At 36.8% G+C, this 14,623-nt stretch overlaps 1 long non-coding RNA gene across 3 annotated transcripts in view; it reads left to right on the plus strand.

The window, feature by feature from the left end:
- Positions 1–1,644: 1,644 nt before the first annotated feature.
- LOC113612240 (uncharacterized) overlaps positions 1,645–14,623 on the plus strand; it is a 56,994-nt gene continuing 44,015 nt past the window's right edge. For all 3 annotated transcript variants that reach the window (XR_003429788.1, XR_003429787.1, XR_003429789.1), the window contains exons 1-2: positions 1,645–3,036; positions 4,697–4,870. This is a non-coding gene — a long non-coding RNA (uncharacterized LOC113612240). The remainder of the gene's footprint in view (positions 3,037–4,696; positions 4,871–14,623) is intronic.

Raw genomic sequence — 14,623 nt, forward strand, 5'->3', positions numbered from 1 at the left:
AGAAAGTTTGTCTGCATTTCATGAACCAGTTAACCCAGAGGTTATTTATATTAACCCAGATAATGTCGGGAGATACAAAGAATGACCAGCCATGGTAACTAAGAAATCTATGATGATAGAAGAAATAAGTCAGGATTGAGAGCAAGATGGGATATCAAAAACCAACTGCTGATATACAGTTTCCGAAAAGCACTGATAAATTTTGTGGTACTAGTAAGATTTAAAAGGAATGGCCATGTTATAATTAGAAAGTTAAGTTTAGACATGTAGGCTATAGGTGGATGACATAATGAGATAGATGTAGGAGCAGATGGTGACTCCCAGATAGTTGCTTAATAGTAAACTATGGAAAGATTATAGAGAAGCAAGAGTTACTAACGAAGCAAGAACATGTGGCCATACGTTATTGCACACATGCAATGGGTGTTGTGTTGGGAGGTGGAGATAATAATATAATAATATCCTCTGAACTGAGAAGGAACTTTGAGACCAAAAAACGCAGTAGGCAGTTCCATACAGTGCAATTATGAAGTTTACTGTAGGTAACTTACAGGTAGAAAGGATGTGGTGGACGGAAAATCCAGAGGCATTTGCAGCTGCACTGTGTACCACCGAAAGGGATACAGGGAAATTTAATAGAATCTGACTACCAAGTGAGAAACATGTCCACACAAACTGGAACCAGCGGTTTTTCCTCCCCCTGGGGGGTGGTCTCATGACCATTAACCATCTGCATTAGTAAAAGGCATTCTTCTAGTTTTCATATCAGATGAGGCACGGGTAAAAGTTTATAGGGAACTCATCTGACTTAGGCACGTTCCTTGTGAGTTAGGCTAAAGCTCAGCCACATGGAAAAGGAAGGGGGTGGGACTGCAGGCCTAAGATGGAGCTGACAAAATGGAGTCAGTGTGGCTCAGCCACATATTTCATACCTAACATCTATATGACCTGCACAATCTTATCCACTATTCTTCTGCAAATACCCTAGGGCCAGATGTCAGGAGGTAGCCTGCATGCTTATACCTCAACAGCAATATACACAACACCAAGTACAAAGGATCCCTGCTAGATAAAGAATAATGCCTAACAGGGCAGTTCCCCATTTGCCAGGAAAGGAGGTCAACCAACAGGTGAAGGTGTATGCAAAAGAAATGTCTCTACGTGATTAGGGTTAGGTAGCAGTCCAGTCTCCATGTGCCAGGATCACCCCAGGTTTTGACACTTTTCCTGGAGGAAAATGCCAGACATTTTGTCCCTTTATTTCAGAAGTTTGCTGGGAGATACATGCGAGAACTTAAGTAGGAGCCCATAAGGGGAGCCCTACTTTAGTCCCCCATCTGGATCACCTTGGTTATGGCTGGGCCTTCACTTAGAAAGGTTGAGGAAATATTGATAGTATGCTGCAGGCTAGCCCTTCCCTCCAAGGTATAAGGATGCTAAGACACTTGGAAGGAGGATATCATTTAAGTCTCCAACCTTAGATAGTCTCCCCAAGTGGGAGGTCCTGTGGCACTGTTTTTTTTTTTTTTTTTGCGGTACGCGGGCCTCTCACTGTTGTGGCCTCTCCCGTTGCGGAGCACAGGCTCCAGACGCGCAGGCTCAGTGGCCATGGCTCACGGGTCCAGCCACTCCGCGGCATGTGGGATCTTCCCAGACCGGGGCACGAACACGTGTCCCCTGCATCGGCAGGCGTACTCTTAAACACTGTGCCACCAGGGAAGCCCCTGTGGCACTCTTTTAAGACCTGCATCCCGTTGGATGAGTCTCAGTCCTCCTAAGACTTTTACAGTAGCTTGCAGAGCAGGTGTAGTCGGTCTCTCACAAGCAGATATGTGGCCTGTGGTGGGCTCAGTGTTTAACAGCCAGATGGCCTCTAATAGTCTTGGAGATCATCCCCTTAAAGACCCATCTGGAGAAAACTTCAATGTCTCTTTCAGTAACCCATTCATTCTTAATACCAACCCTGCAGCTCTGGGGTTATACGACAGATGAAAGGTTCATAAAATCTCGCAGGGTTTAGCCCGTTCTTGTATGTCATGTCCAGTGAAATGGGTCCCTTGGTTGCTTTCAACGCAAGTGGGTAGTACTTTCCACTCTAATACTTTCCAACTTGGTCAAACCCCTAATAGTGGTTACTTGATTTGCCCTTTTACTGGCAAAAGTCTGTGTCAGCCCAATTGCTGGGTCCACACAGGTCAATGCATTCTTGTGTCCTTCTGTTAAGGGCAGGGGCCAATATCGTCCACTTGCCATCTGGTCACTGGCCTAGTAGCTCATCCGATATGACCAAAGGTGTGTCTCAGGGGTTGACACTGCAGGTACAATGATGGAAGTTCCTATCTACTGCCTGTAGGTCACTGTATTTTAAAGGCAGGTGTAACCTTTTGGCTTCCCAAGTGGTACTGAGGCCTCGATGTCCTGACTTCCCATGAAGCCACTGCCACATCTGAGAGTCTGTGACCCTTCCAGAACAGCTGTCACCATGGCTAAGGCATCTGATTCGTGATTCTCAGGCAGTGTAGTTAGAGAATGTGCTGAGACATACCATATCATGATGGTGGTACCAGGTTGTGTGCACACGTCCCAGTTTGTCTGTATCAGTTCACCACAGGGGCCATCTCAAGATAGTCAAGCTTTTCTGATGCCATTGTGGCATCCATGGTCAGACCCTCCTGTACAGCCCAGCTGTCTGTGGCTATGTAGAGGGGCATAGACTTGTGAGTGATCACAATCCTTACCACCCTCAGTTCATCCATGATTGCTGTGCTTAGTACCTTCTTCAAACCAAGTGATGTCAGAATCCAGGAAAACTGTTGAAGCATGTCTAGTGAGGGTATTGCCTCAACTGCTGCCATTGGTGAACCATGGCTCCAGAGGGAGGCATGGGGTCCTGGTTCCCTCTCTGACTTGGCTGAGAGGGGGAGTGATGGGTGATGTCTAAGGAGCCACGTCCGGATCTACATAAGACACTGGCCCATGGAGGGCATGTAATTCTTCAGACAGCAGGCTTGAGTTGTACACACTACGTTGTTGCAGGTATGTGTGCCACTTTTGCAGTGCAATTACTTGGGCACAAGCACTTTTTGGTTTGGGGAATGTCCTTAATCCATCCACTTGATGGGAGGGAAGTTCCAACAGACTCTGGTAAGTCCATGATGAAGCCTTCTGTTTGCTGCAGGGCAGGTAGATTGTTTTTCAATAGGACTATACCTCACTTGGGCTTTTGTAGATTCTGATGGAATCTACAAAAAAGAAACTAAAAACTAATAAGCTACAAGTTATTCTTAACTAATAAGTGAATAAAGTCTCTACTATTAGCAAGTTAATCAAGGTTGAAGGGTAATAGCAAATGTCTCCCTATATACTAGTAGTTGTAATCTAAAATTGTAATTTAAAAATTACAATTTACAATAGCACTGAAAACTATCAGATACTTATGTAAGTATATTATGTAAATATGTAAGATATTTCAACTGAAAACTACAGAAAAAATTGCTAAGAGTAATTAAAGAAGACATAAATATTGAGATATACTATGTTTTTTGGTCAGAAGACTCAATATTAAGATTTCAAATCTCCCAAATTATATATTATTATATGTATATAATACATATATTCAGTCCCATCCAATGACTGTATTATATATTTTCATCCAATCAAAAGCCCAAGTGACCCTTTCATAAAAATTGACAAGTTCGTAGTAAAATTTGTATAGAAATGCAAAGGACCTAGATTGGTCAAAACTATTTTGAAATGAAAAATGAAATGAAAAGTAAAGTTAGAGAATTAACATGACCTGATTTTGAGGCTGCTTGTAAAGCTATAGTAATCAAGACAGTGTGGTATTTGTGTAAAGATAAACAAGTAGAACATGAAATAGAATTGAGTCCAGAAATAAGCCTGCACATATGTGGACAACTATCTTTTTAAACTTTAGTCCCTACCTTGCACTATATTTAAAAATGAATTCAAAATCGGTCATAGATCTCAATGTAAAAACTAAAACTAAAAAATTTCTAGCAGAAAACAATTTTTTCCTAATGTAAGGCAAACATGTCTTAGATATAATACCTAAAGAATAATACATAAAATAATTTAGAAACTGGACTTTGTCAAAATTATAAAGCCTCTGCTCTTCAAAAGACACTATTACATGAATGAAAAGCCACAGCCTAATAAAAATATTTTCAAAATTTATATCTAATAAAGGACTTGTATTCTTATAATATTAAGAAAATAACCCAATTTTTAAAAATATGGACAAAAGATTTGAAAAGATAATTCATTAAAGCAGATATACAGATAGGAAATAAGACTGTGAAAAGATGTATGTAAACATTAATTTTTAGGGAAATGTAACCCAAAAGCTCAGTGACATATTACCACTTACCTATTTGAATGGCAGGGATTAAAAAGAATGACTATATTGACTGCTGAAAAAGTTGCACAGAAGCTGGAATTCTCATATATTGCTGATATTAAGTTTTAAATTGGCATAGTTTTAAATTGGTAAATTTAAAAATGGTACAGTAGGGCCACTTTGAATGTTATCTTGATAGTTTCCTAAGAAGATTAACATATGCCCAGAATTTGTTCCAGACATTCCATTCCTAAGTACTTACCCAAGCGAAAAAAAATGCATATATCTATACAGAGACTTGTACATGAATATTCATAGCCATTTTATTTTTACTAGGAAAAACTGGAATGAACCCAAATGTCCATCAACTGGTGAATGTGAAAATTATGGTATATCCATAATATGTAATATGGCCATAATATGTAATAATGCAATGTACTACTGACCAGTAAATATGAATGGACTGATGATGATACAGCCTGCAACAGGATGAATCTCAAAATAATCACAGTGAGTGAAAGAAGCCAGATAAGCAAGAGTATGTAATCATGATTTTACTTATATAGAATGCCAGAAAATGCAAACAAATCTATAATGATAGAAAATTAGTCAATGATTGCCTAGTAGGGAGGAATAGAAGAGAAGCATTGCCAAGGAAGGATTGCCTGGAAGATTTTGGGGGTGATGTATAGTTTTATGATCTCTATTTTTGGTGATAGTTTTTTGTGTTTATGCATATGTCAAATATCATCTGTACTGTACACTTCATATGCAGTTTGGTGTACATATTTATACCTCAATTCTCTTTAGGAATGAAAGATATTGAAATTACTCATTGAACTCAACCTATGTTATTTTCTTTTCAAGGGTTTCAGACAAGATGGGTGGGGTAAGGGGCAGTGGCAATCATAACTGTGATGGCTAAGTTGGCGCAAAGATCTATTTGAATTCAGTCAAAATGAAGATATGAATAATCACTTTACTTAAGAGTAATTTCTCTTTTTAACTTCTAATGTAAACAATTATGGATATGCCTTTTCCCTCTCTTTTGCCTTTTGATCTTAGAAATTAGGCAATCTCTGAATATTAACCTTCATTAGAGTGACAGGACAATGTCCTGTGAGGTCTGAACAAACTGTGGAACTTACCGCCTAGGTCTAATAACTTTCCCAGCTTCTTTCTCCTGGACACTGTGCTACCACACAGAGTCATTGCAGACATAAGGAAATTGATACTTCCTCTTAAAGCTATCAAGGGACTGAAGAATGAGTGAAATTGGCTCTTTTTTATAGATTGAGGTATAATTGACATATAACATTTTCAGATGTACAGCGTGATTCGATATTTGTATATATTGTGAAGTGATCACCACAATAAGTCTAGTTAACATCCATCACTGTTCATAGTTGTAAATTTTTTTCTTGTGATGAAGACTTCTAAGATCCACTTGTTTAGCAACTTTCAAATACACAATACGTATCATCAACTATAGTCAACATGCTATAAATTATATCTTTATTAATTTCTCCCACCCTCCACCCCCTGCCTCTGGCAACTACCAATCTGTAGTCTGTATCTATATGCTTAGTTTTTGTTGTTTAAGATTCTTTTTATTTTAAATTCTACATATAAATGATATCATAGGGTATTTGTCTTTCTCTGTCTCATTTATTTCACTTAGCCTAATGCTCTCAAGGTCCATCCATGTTGTTGCAAATGGCAAGATTTCATTCTTTTTATGACTGATAATATTCTATTGTGTGTATATATATTCTTTATCCATTCATCCATTCATCTATATATTCTTTATCCATTCAACTCCGTATCTTGACTTTCTAAAATAATGCTGCTGTGAACATGTTGGTGCATATATCTTTTCAAGTTAGCGTTTTTGTTTTCTTCAGATATATACCCAGAAGTGAAATTGCCTGATTATATGGTAGTTTAACTTTTATTTTTTGAGGAACCTCTATGCTGTTTTCCATAGTGGCTGCACTAATTTACATTCTCACCAAGAGTGCACAAGTGTTCTCTTTTCTCCATAACCTCATCCATACTTATTATTATACTTCTTGTCTTTTAGATAATAGCCGTTTTAACAGGTTTGAGATGGTATTTCAGTATAATTTTGATTTGCATTTCCCTGATGATTAGTTATGTTGAGCATCTATTCATGTACCTGTGGGTCATCTGTATGATTTCTTTGGAAAAATGTCTATTTAAGTTCTGTGCATTTTTCCTTGAGATTGTTCTTTGGCTAAATAGTTGTATGAGTTCTTTATATATTTTGAATATTAACCCTGTATCAAATATATGATTTGTAATTATTTTGTCCCATTTAGTATGTTGCCTTTTCATTTTGTTAATGATTTCCTTAGCTGTATAGTTTTTAGTTTTATGTAGTCCTATTTACTTATTTTTGCTTTTGTTGTATTTTCTTTTGGAGTCAGATCCAAAAAATCATTGCCAAGACTGAGCTCAAGGAGCTTAACACCTAAGTTTACATCTTTTAGATTTATGGATTCAGATTTACATTCAATTCTTTAATCCATTTTTAGTTATTTTTGTGTATGGTGTAAGATAGTGGTCTAGTTACATTCTTTTGCATGGGGCTGTCCAGTTTTCCCAACACCATTTATTTGTTTGATCTTTCCTTTAAATTTTTTTAAAATTTATTTATTTTTAATTGAAGTATAGTTGATTTACAATATTATGTTAGTTTCAAGTGTACAGCACAGTGATACCGTATTTTTGCAGATTATATTCCATTATAGGTTAGGACAAGATAATGGGTATAATTCCATGTACTGTACAATGTATCCTTGTTGCTTATATATTTTATACATAGTAGTTTGTACCCATTAATCCCATATCCCTAATTTGTCCCTCCCTGTTTCCTTCTCCCTTTTGGTAACCATAAGTTTGTCTTATACATCTGTGACTCTGTTTCTGTTTTGCATATACATTTATTTATACTAATTTTTAGATTCCACATATAGTGATATCATACAGTATTTGTCTTTCTCTTTCTGACTTATTTCACTGAGCATAATATTCTCTAGGTCGACCCATGTTGCTGCAAATGGCAGAATTTCATTCTTTTTATGGATGAGGAATTCTCCATTATATATATATTTCACATCTTCTTTATTCGTCTGTTGATGGGCACTTGGGTTGCTTCCATGTCTTCACTATTGTAAATATTGCTGCTATGAACATTGGGGTGCAAGTATCTTTTTGAATTCGTGTTTTCATTTTTTCCAGATATATACCAGGAGTGAAACTGCTGGATAATATGGTAGTTCTATTTTTAATTTTTTGAGAAAACTTCATAATGTTTTCCATAGAGCTAAACTGATTTACATTCCCAAAAAAGTGCACAGGGCTCCCTTTTCTCCACGTCCTCTCCAACATTTGTTCTTTGTAGACTTTTTTTTTTGTTTTAAACATCTTTATTGCAGTATAATTGCTTTCCAATGTTGTGTTAGTTTCTGCTGTATAACAAAGTGAATCAGTTATATGTATACATGTATCTGCATATCCTCTCACTCTTGCGTCTCCCTCTCACCCTCCATATCCCACCCCTCTAAGTGGTCACAAAGCACCTAGATGATCTCCCTGTGCTATGCGGCTGCTTCCCACTAGCTATCTATTTTACATTTGGTAGTGTATATATGTCAATGCCACTCTCTCATTTCATCCCAGCTTATGCTTCCCCTCCCCGTCTCCTCAAGTCCATTCTCTACATCTGTGTCTTTATTTCTGTCCTGCCCCTAGGTTATTTAGAACCATTCTTTTTTTAAGATTTTTTTTAGATTCCATATATACGTTGTTAGCGTATGGTATTTGTTTTTCTCTTCGCTCTGTATGACAGACTCTAGGTCCATTCATCTCACTACAAATAACTCAATTTCATTTCATTTTATAGCTGAGTAATAATCCATTGTACATATTTGCCACATCTTCTTAATCCATTCACCTGTTGATGGACACGTAGGTTGCTTCCATGTCCTGGCTTTTGTAAATAGTGCTGCAATGAACATTGGGTACTGACTCTTTTTGAGTTATGCTTTTCTCAGGATATATGTCCAATAGTGGGATTTCTGGGTCATATGGTAGTTCTAATTTTAGTTTTTTAAGGAACCTCCATACTGTTCTCCATGTGGCTCTATCAATTTACATTCCTACTCACAGTGCAAGAGGGTTCCCTTTTCTCCACACCCTCTCCAGCATTTATTGTTTGTAGATTTTTTGATGATGGCCATTCTGACCAGTGTGAGGTGATACCTCATTGTTGTTTTGACTTGCATTTCTTTAATGATTAGTGATGTTGAGCATCCTTTCATGTGTTTGTTGGCAAATCTATATATCTTCTTTGGAGAAATGTCTGTTTAGGATTAGGTTGTTTGTTTTTTTGATATTGAGCTGCATGAGCTTCTTGTATATTTTGGAGATTAATCCTTTGTCAGTTGCTTCACTAGCAGATACTTTCTCCCATTCTGAGGCCTGTCTTTTGGTCTTGTTTATGGTTTCCTTTGCTATGCAAAAGCTTTGAAGTTTCGTTAGATCCCATTTGTTTATTTTTGTTTTTATTTCCCTTTCTCTAGGAGGTGGGTCAAAAAGGATCTTGCTGTGATTTATGTCACAGAGTGTTCTGCCTATGATTTCCTCTAAGAGATTGATAGTGTCTGGCCTTACATTTAGGTCTTTAGTCCATTTTGAGTTTATTTTTGTGTATGGTGTTAGGGAGTGTTCCAATTTCATTCTTTTGCATATAGCTCTCCAGTTTTCCCAGCACCACTTATTGAAGTGTCTATCTTTTTTCATTGTATATTCTTGCTTCCTTTATCAAAGATAATGTGACCATATGTGTGTGGGTTTATCTCTGGGCTTTCTATCCTGTTCCATTGATCTATATTTCTGTTTTTCTGCTGGTACCATACTGTCTTGATTACTGTAGCTTTGTAGTATAGTCTGAAGTCAGGGAGCCTGATTCCTCCAGCTCCTTTTTTCGTTCTCAAGATTGCTTTGGCTATTCGGGGTCTTTTGTGTATCCATACAAATTGTGAAATTTTTTGTTCTAGTTCTGTGACAAATGCCTTTGGTATTTTGATAGGGATTGCATTGAATCTGTAGATTGCTTTGGGTATTATAGTCATTTTCTCAATGTTGATTTTTCCAATCCAAGAACATGATATATCTCTCCATCTGTTTGTATCATCTTTAATTACTTTCATCAGTGTCTTATACTTTTCTGCATACAGGTCTTTTGTCTCCTTAGGTAGGTTTATTCCTAGGTACTTTATTCTTTTTGTTATAATGGTAAATGGGAGTGTTTCCTTAATATCTGTTTCAGATTTTTCATCATTAGTGTATAGGAATGCAAGAGATTTCTGTGTATTAATTTATTATCCTGTTTACCAAATTCATTGATTAGTTCTAGTAGTTTTCTGGTAGCATCTTTAGGGTTCTCTATGTATAGGATCATGTCATCTGCAAACAGTGACAGTTTTACTTCTTGTTTTCCAGTTTGGATTCCTTTTATTTCTTTTTCTTCTCTGACTGCTGTGGCTAAAACTTCCAAAACTATATTGAATAATAGTGGTGAGAGTGGGCAACCTTGTCCTCTTCCTCATCTTAGTGGAAATTGTTTCAATTTTTCACCATTGAAATGATGTTGGCTGTGAGTTTGTCATATATGGCCTTTATTATGTTGAGGTAAATTCCCTCTCTGCCTACTTTCTGTAGGGCTTTTATCACAAATGGGTGTTGAATTTTGTTGAAAGCTTTTTCTGCATCTATTTAGATTACCAGATGACTTTTATCCTTCCATTTGTTAATATTGTGTATCACATTGATTGATTTGCCTATATTGAAGAATCCTTGCATTTCTGGGATAAACCCCACTTGATTGTTTTTTATAATTCTTTTAATGTGGTGTTGGATTCTGTTTGTTAGTATTTTATTGAGGATTTTTGCATCTATGTTCATCCGTGATATTCGCCTGTAATTTTCTTTTTTCTGTGTGACATCTTTGTCTGGTGTTGGTATCAGGGTGATGATGACCTCGTAGAATGATTTTGGGAGTGTTCCTCCCTCTGCAATGTTTTGGAATATTTTGAGAAGGATAGGTTTCAGCTCTTCTCTAAATGTTTGATAGAACAGATCTGTGACACCATCTTGTCCTGGGGTTTTGTTTTTTGGAAGATTTTTAATCACAGTTTCAATTTCAGTGGTTGTGATTTTTCTGTTTATATTTTCTATTTCTTCCAGGTTCAGTCTTGGAAGGTTGTGCTTTTCTAAGAATTTGTCCATTTCTTCCAGGTTGTCCATTTTATTGGCATATAGTTGCTTGTAGTAATCTGTCATGATCCTTTGTATTTCTGCAGTGTCAGTTGCTACTTCTCCTTTTTCATTTCTAATTTTGTTGATTTGAGTCTTCTCCCTTCTTTCCCTTGACGAGCCTGGCTAATGGTTTATCAATTTTGTTTATCTTCTCAAAGAACCAGCTTTTAGGTTTATTGATCGTTGCTATTGTTTCCTTCATTTCTTTCTCATTTATTTCTTATCATTATGATTTCTTTTATTCTTCCTTTGGGTTTATTTTATTCTTTCTCCAATTGCTTTAGGTGTAATGTTAGGTTGTTTATTTGAGATTTTTCTTGTTTCTGAGGTAGGATTGTACTACTATAAACTTCCCTCTTAGAACTGCTTTTGCTGCATCCCATAAGTTTTGGGTCAATTGTATCTTCATTGTCTGTTGTTTCCAGGTATTTTTTGATTTCCCCTTTGATTTCTTCTTATTTAGAAGTGTATTGTTTAGCCTCCGTGAGTTTGTGTTTTTTCCAGTTTTTTTTCCCTGTAATTGATATCTAGTCTCATATTGTTGTGGTCAGAAAAGCTACTTGATAAGATTTCAATTTTCTTAAATCTACCAAGGTTTGATTTGTGGCCCAAAATATGATCTATCCTAGAGAATGTTCCATGAACACTTGAGAAAAAAGTGTATTCTGTCATTTGTGAAAGGAATGTCCTATAAATATCAATTAAGTCCATCTCGTTTAATGTGTTATTTAAAGCTTGTGTTTCCTTATTTATTTTCATTTTGAATGATCTGTCCATTGGTGAAAGTGGGGTGTTAAAGTCCCCTACTACGATTGTGTTACGGTCAATTTCACCTTTTATGGCTGTTAGCATTTGCCTTATTTACTGAGGTGCTCCTATGTTGGGTGCATAAATATTTACAATTGTTATACCTTCTTCTTGGATCGATCCCTTGATCATTACATAGTGTCCTTCTTTGTCTCTTGTAATAGTCTTTATTTTAAAGTCTATTTTGTCTGATATGAGATTTGCTACTCCAGCTTTCTTTTGATTTCCATTTGCATGGAATATCTTTTTCCATTCCCTCACTCTCAGTCTGTATGTGTCCCTAGGTCTGAAGTGGGTCTCTTGTAGACAGCCTATATACAGGTCTTGTATTTTATCCATTCAGCCAGTCTATGTCTTTTGGTTGGAGCATTTAATCCATTTACATTTAAGGGAATTGTCCATACATATGTTGTTATTAGAATTTTCTTAATTGTTTTGGGTTTGTTATTGTAGGTCTTTTCCTTCTCTTGTGTTTCCTGCCAAGTGAAGTTCCTTTAGCATTTGTTGTAAAACTGGTTTGGTGGTGCTGAATTCTCTTAGCTTTTTCTTCTCTGTAAAGGTTTTAATTTCTCCATCAAATCTGATTGAGATCCTTGCTGGGTAGAATAATCTTGGTTGTAATTTTTTCCCTTTCATCACTTTAAATATATCCTGCCACTCCTTTCTGGCTTGCAGAGTTACTGGTGAAATATCAGCTGTTAACCTTATGGGGATCCCCTTGTATGTTATTTGTTGTTTTTCCCTTGCTGCTTTTAATATTTTTTCTTTGTATTTAATTTTTGATTGTTTGATTAATATGTGTCTTGTCATGTTTCTCCTTGGATTTATCCTATATGGAACTCTCTGCTCTTCCTGGATTTGAATATTTCCTTTCCCACATTAGGGAAATTTTCAGCTATAATCTCTTCAAATATTTTCTCTCTCTCTTTCTTTTTTCTCTTCTTCTTCTGGGACCCCTATAATTCGAATATTCATGTACTTAGTGTTGTCCCAGAGGTCTGTGAGACTGTCCTCAATTTTTTTCATTCTTTTTTCTTTATTCTGCTCTTCAGTTGTTGTTTCCACTATTTTATCTTCCAGGTCACTTCTCTGTTCCTCTGCCTCATTTATTCTGCTATTGATTCCTTCCAGAGAATTTTTAATGTCATTTATTGTGTTGTTCATCATTGTTTGTTTGCTCTTTAGTTCTTCTAGGTCCTTGTTAAACATTTCTTATATTTTCTCCATTCTATTTCCAAGATTTTGGATCATCTTTACTGTCATTACTCTGAATTCTTTTTCAGGTAGACTGCCTATTTCTTCTTCATTTGTTTAGTCTGATGGCTTTTTACTTTTCTCCTTCATCTGCTGCCTATTTCTCTATCTTCTCATTTTGCTTTTCTTACTGTGTTTGTGGTCTCCTTTTAGCAGGCTGCAGGTTCATAGTTCACATTGTTTCTGGTGTCTGCTCCCAGTGGGTAAGGTTAGTTCAGTGGCTTGTGTAGGCTTCCTGATGGGGGGGGGGGTGACTGGTGCCTGTGTTCTGGTGTATGAAGCTGCATCTTTTCTTTCTGGTGGGCAGGACCACATATGGTGGTGTGTTTTGTGGTGTCGGTGAAGTTATTATGATTTTAGGCAGCCTCTCTTCTAATGGGTGGGTTTCTGTTCCTGTCTTGCTAGTTCTTTGGCATGGGGTGTTGAGCTTTGGAGCTTGCTCATCATTGAGTTGAGCTGGGTCTTAGTGTTGAGATGGAGATCTCTGGGAGAGTTCTCACCAATTGATATTACATGGGGCTGGGAAGTATCTGGTGTCGAGTGTCCTGAACTCATCTCTCCCACCTCAGGGGCTCTGGCCCGACACCTGGCTGGAGCACCAATACTCTGTAAGCCACACGGCCAGGTACGTGGGGAGTTTCTAGCCTTTTGGGAAGTCTGAGGTCTTCTGCCAGTGTTCAGCAGGTGTTCTGTAGGAGTTATTCCACATGCAGATGTATTTTTGATATATTTGTGGGGAGGAAGATGATCTCCACGTCTTTCTCCTCTGCTGTCTTGGAGGTCCTTGCCTATTTGTAGATTTTTTGATGATAGCCATTCTGACAAATGTGGGATGAATCTCATTATAGTTTTGATTTGCATTTCTCTAATAATTAGTGATATTTGAGCATCTTTTCATGTGTCTATTGCCATCTGTATGTCTTTTTTGGAGATGTCAATTCAGGCCTTCTACCTATTTTTTGATTTGTTTGTTTTTTTGGATATTGAGTTGTATGACCTGTTTATCTATTTTTCATTTTAACCTCCTGTCAGCTGCATTATTTGAAAATATTTCCTCCCATTCCATAGGTTGTCCTTTAATTTTATCAATGGTTTCCTTTGCTGTACAAAGCTTTTAAGTTTCATTAGGTCTGATTTGTTTATTTTTTCTTTTCTTTATTTTGTTTTAGGAGATTCAAAAAAATATTGTCACAATTTATGTCAAAGAGTGTTCTGCCTATGTTCTCTTCTAGGAGTTTTGCAGTGTCAGGTCTTTATTCCAATATGAGTTTATTTTTGTATATGGTGTTAGAGACTGTTCTAATTTCATTCTTTTACATGTAGTTGTCCAGTTTTCCCAACACCACTTCTTGAAGAGACTCTCTTTTCTCCATTGCATATTCTTGCCTCCTTTGTCATAGATTAATTGACCATAGGTGTGTGTGTATTTCTAACTGTTGAACATTGATCTGTGTGTCTGTCTTTGTGCCAGTACCATTCTGTTTTGATTACTGTAGCTCTGCAGTATAGTCTGAAGTCTGGGAGGGTTATACCTCCAGCTTTGTTCTTTTTTCTGAGGATTGCTTTGGCAATGCAGAATCTTTTGTGTTTCCATATAAATTTTGAGATTTATTTGTCCTAGTTCTGTGAAAACTGTCCTGGGTGTTTTGATAGGGATTGCATTAAATTGCTTTGGGTAGTATGGCCATTTTCATAACATTAATTCTTCCAGTCCAAGAACATAGTATATCTTTCCATTTATTTGAATCATCTTTAATTTCATTCATCACTGTTTTATATTCTTCAAAGTCTAGGTCTTTCACCTTCTTGGTAAAGTGTATTCCTGGATTTTTTTTTTGATGCAATTTTAAACAGGAT

The sequence above is a fragment of the Aethalodelphis obliquidens genome, unplaced genomic scaffold (assembly GCF_003676395.1).
Source record: "Aethalodelphis obliquidens isolate GAN/ISIS:26980383/991018 unplaced genomic scaffold, ASM367639v1 scaffold74, whole genome shotgun sequence".
Classification (NCBI taxonomy): domain Eukaryota; kingdom Metazoa; phylum Chordata; class Mammalia; order Artiodactyla; family Delphinidae; genus Aethalodelphis; species Aethalodelphis obliquidens.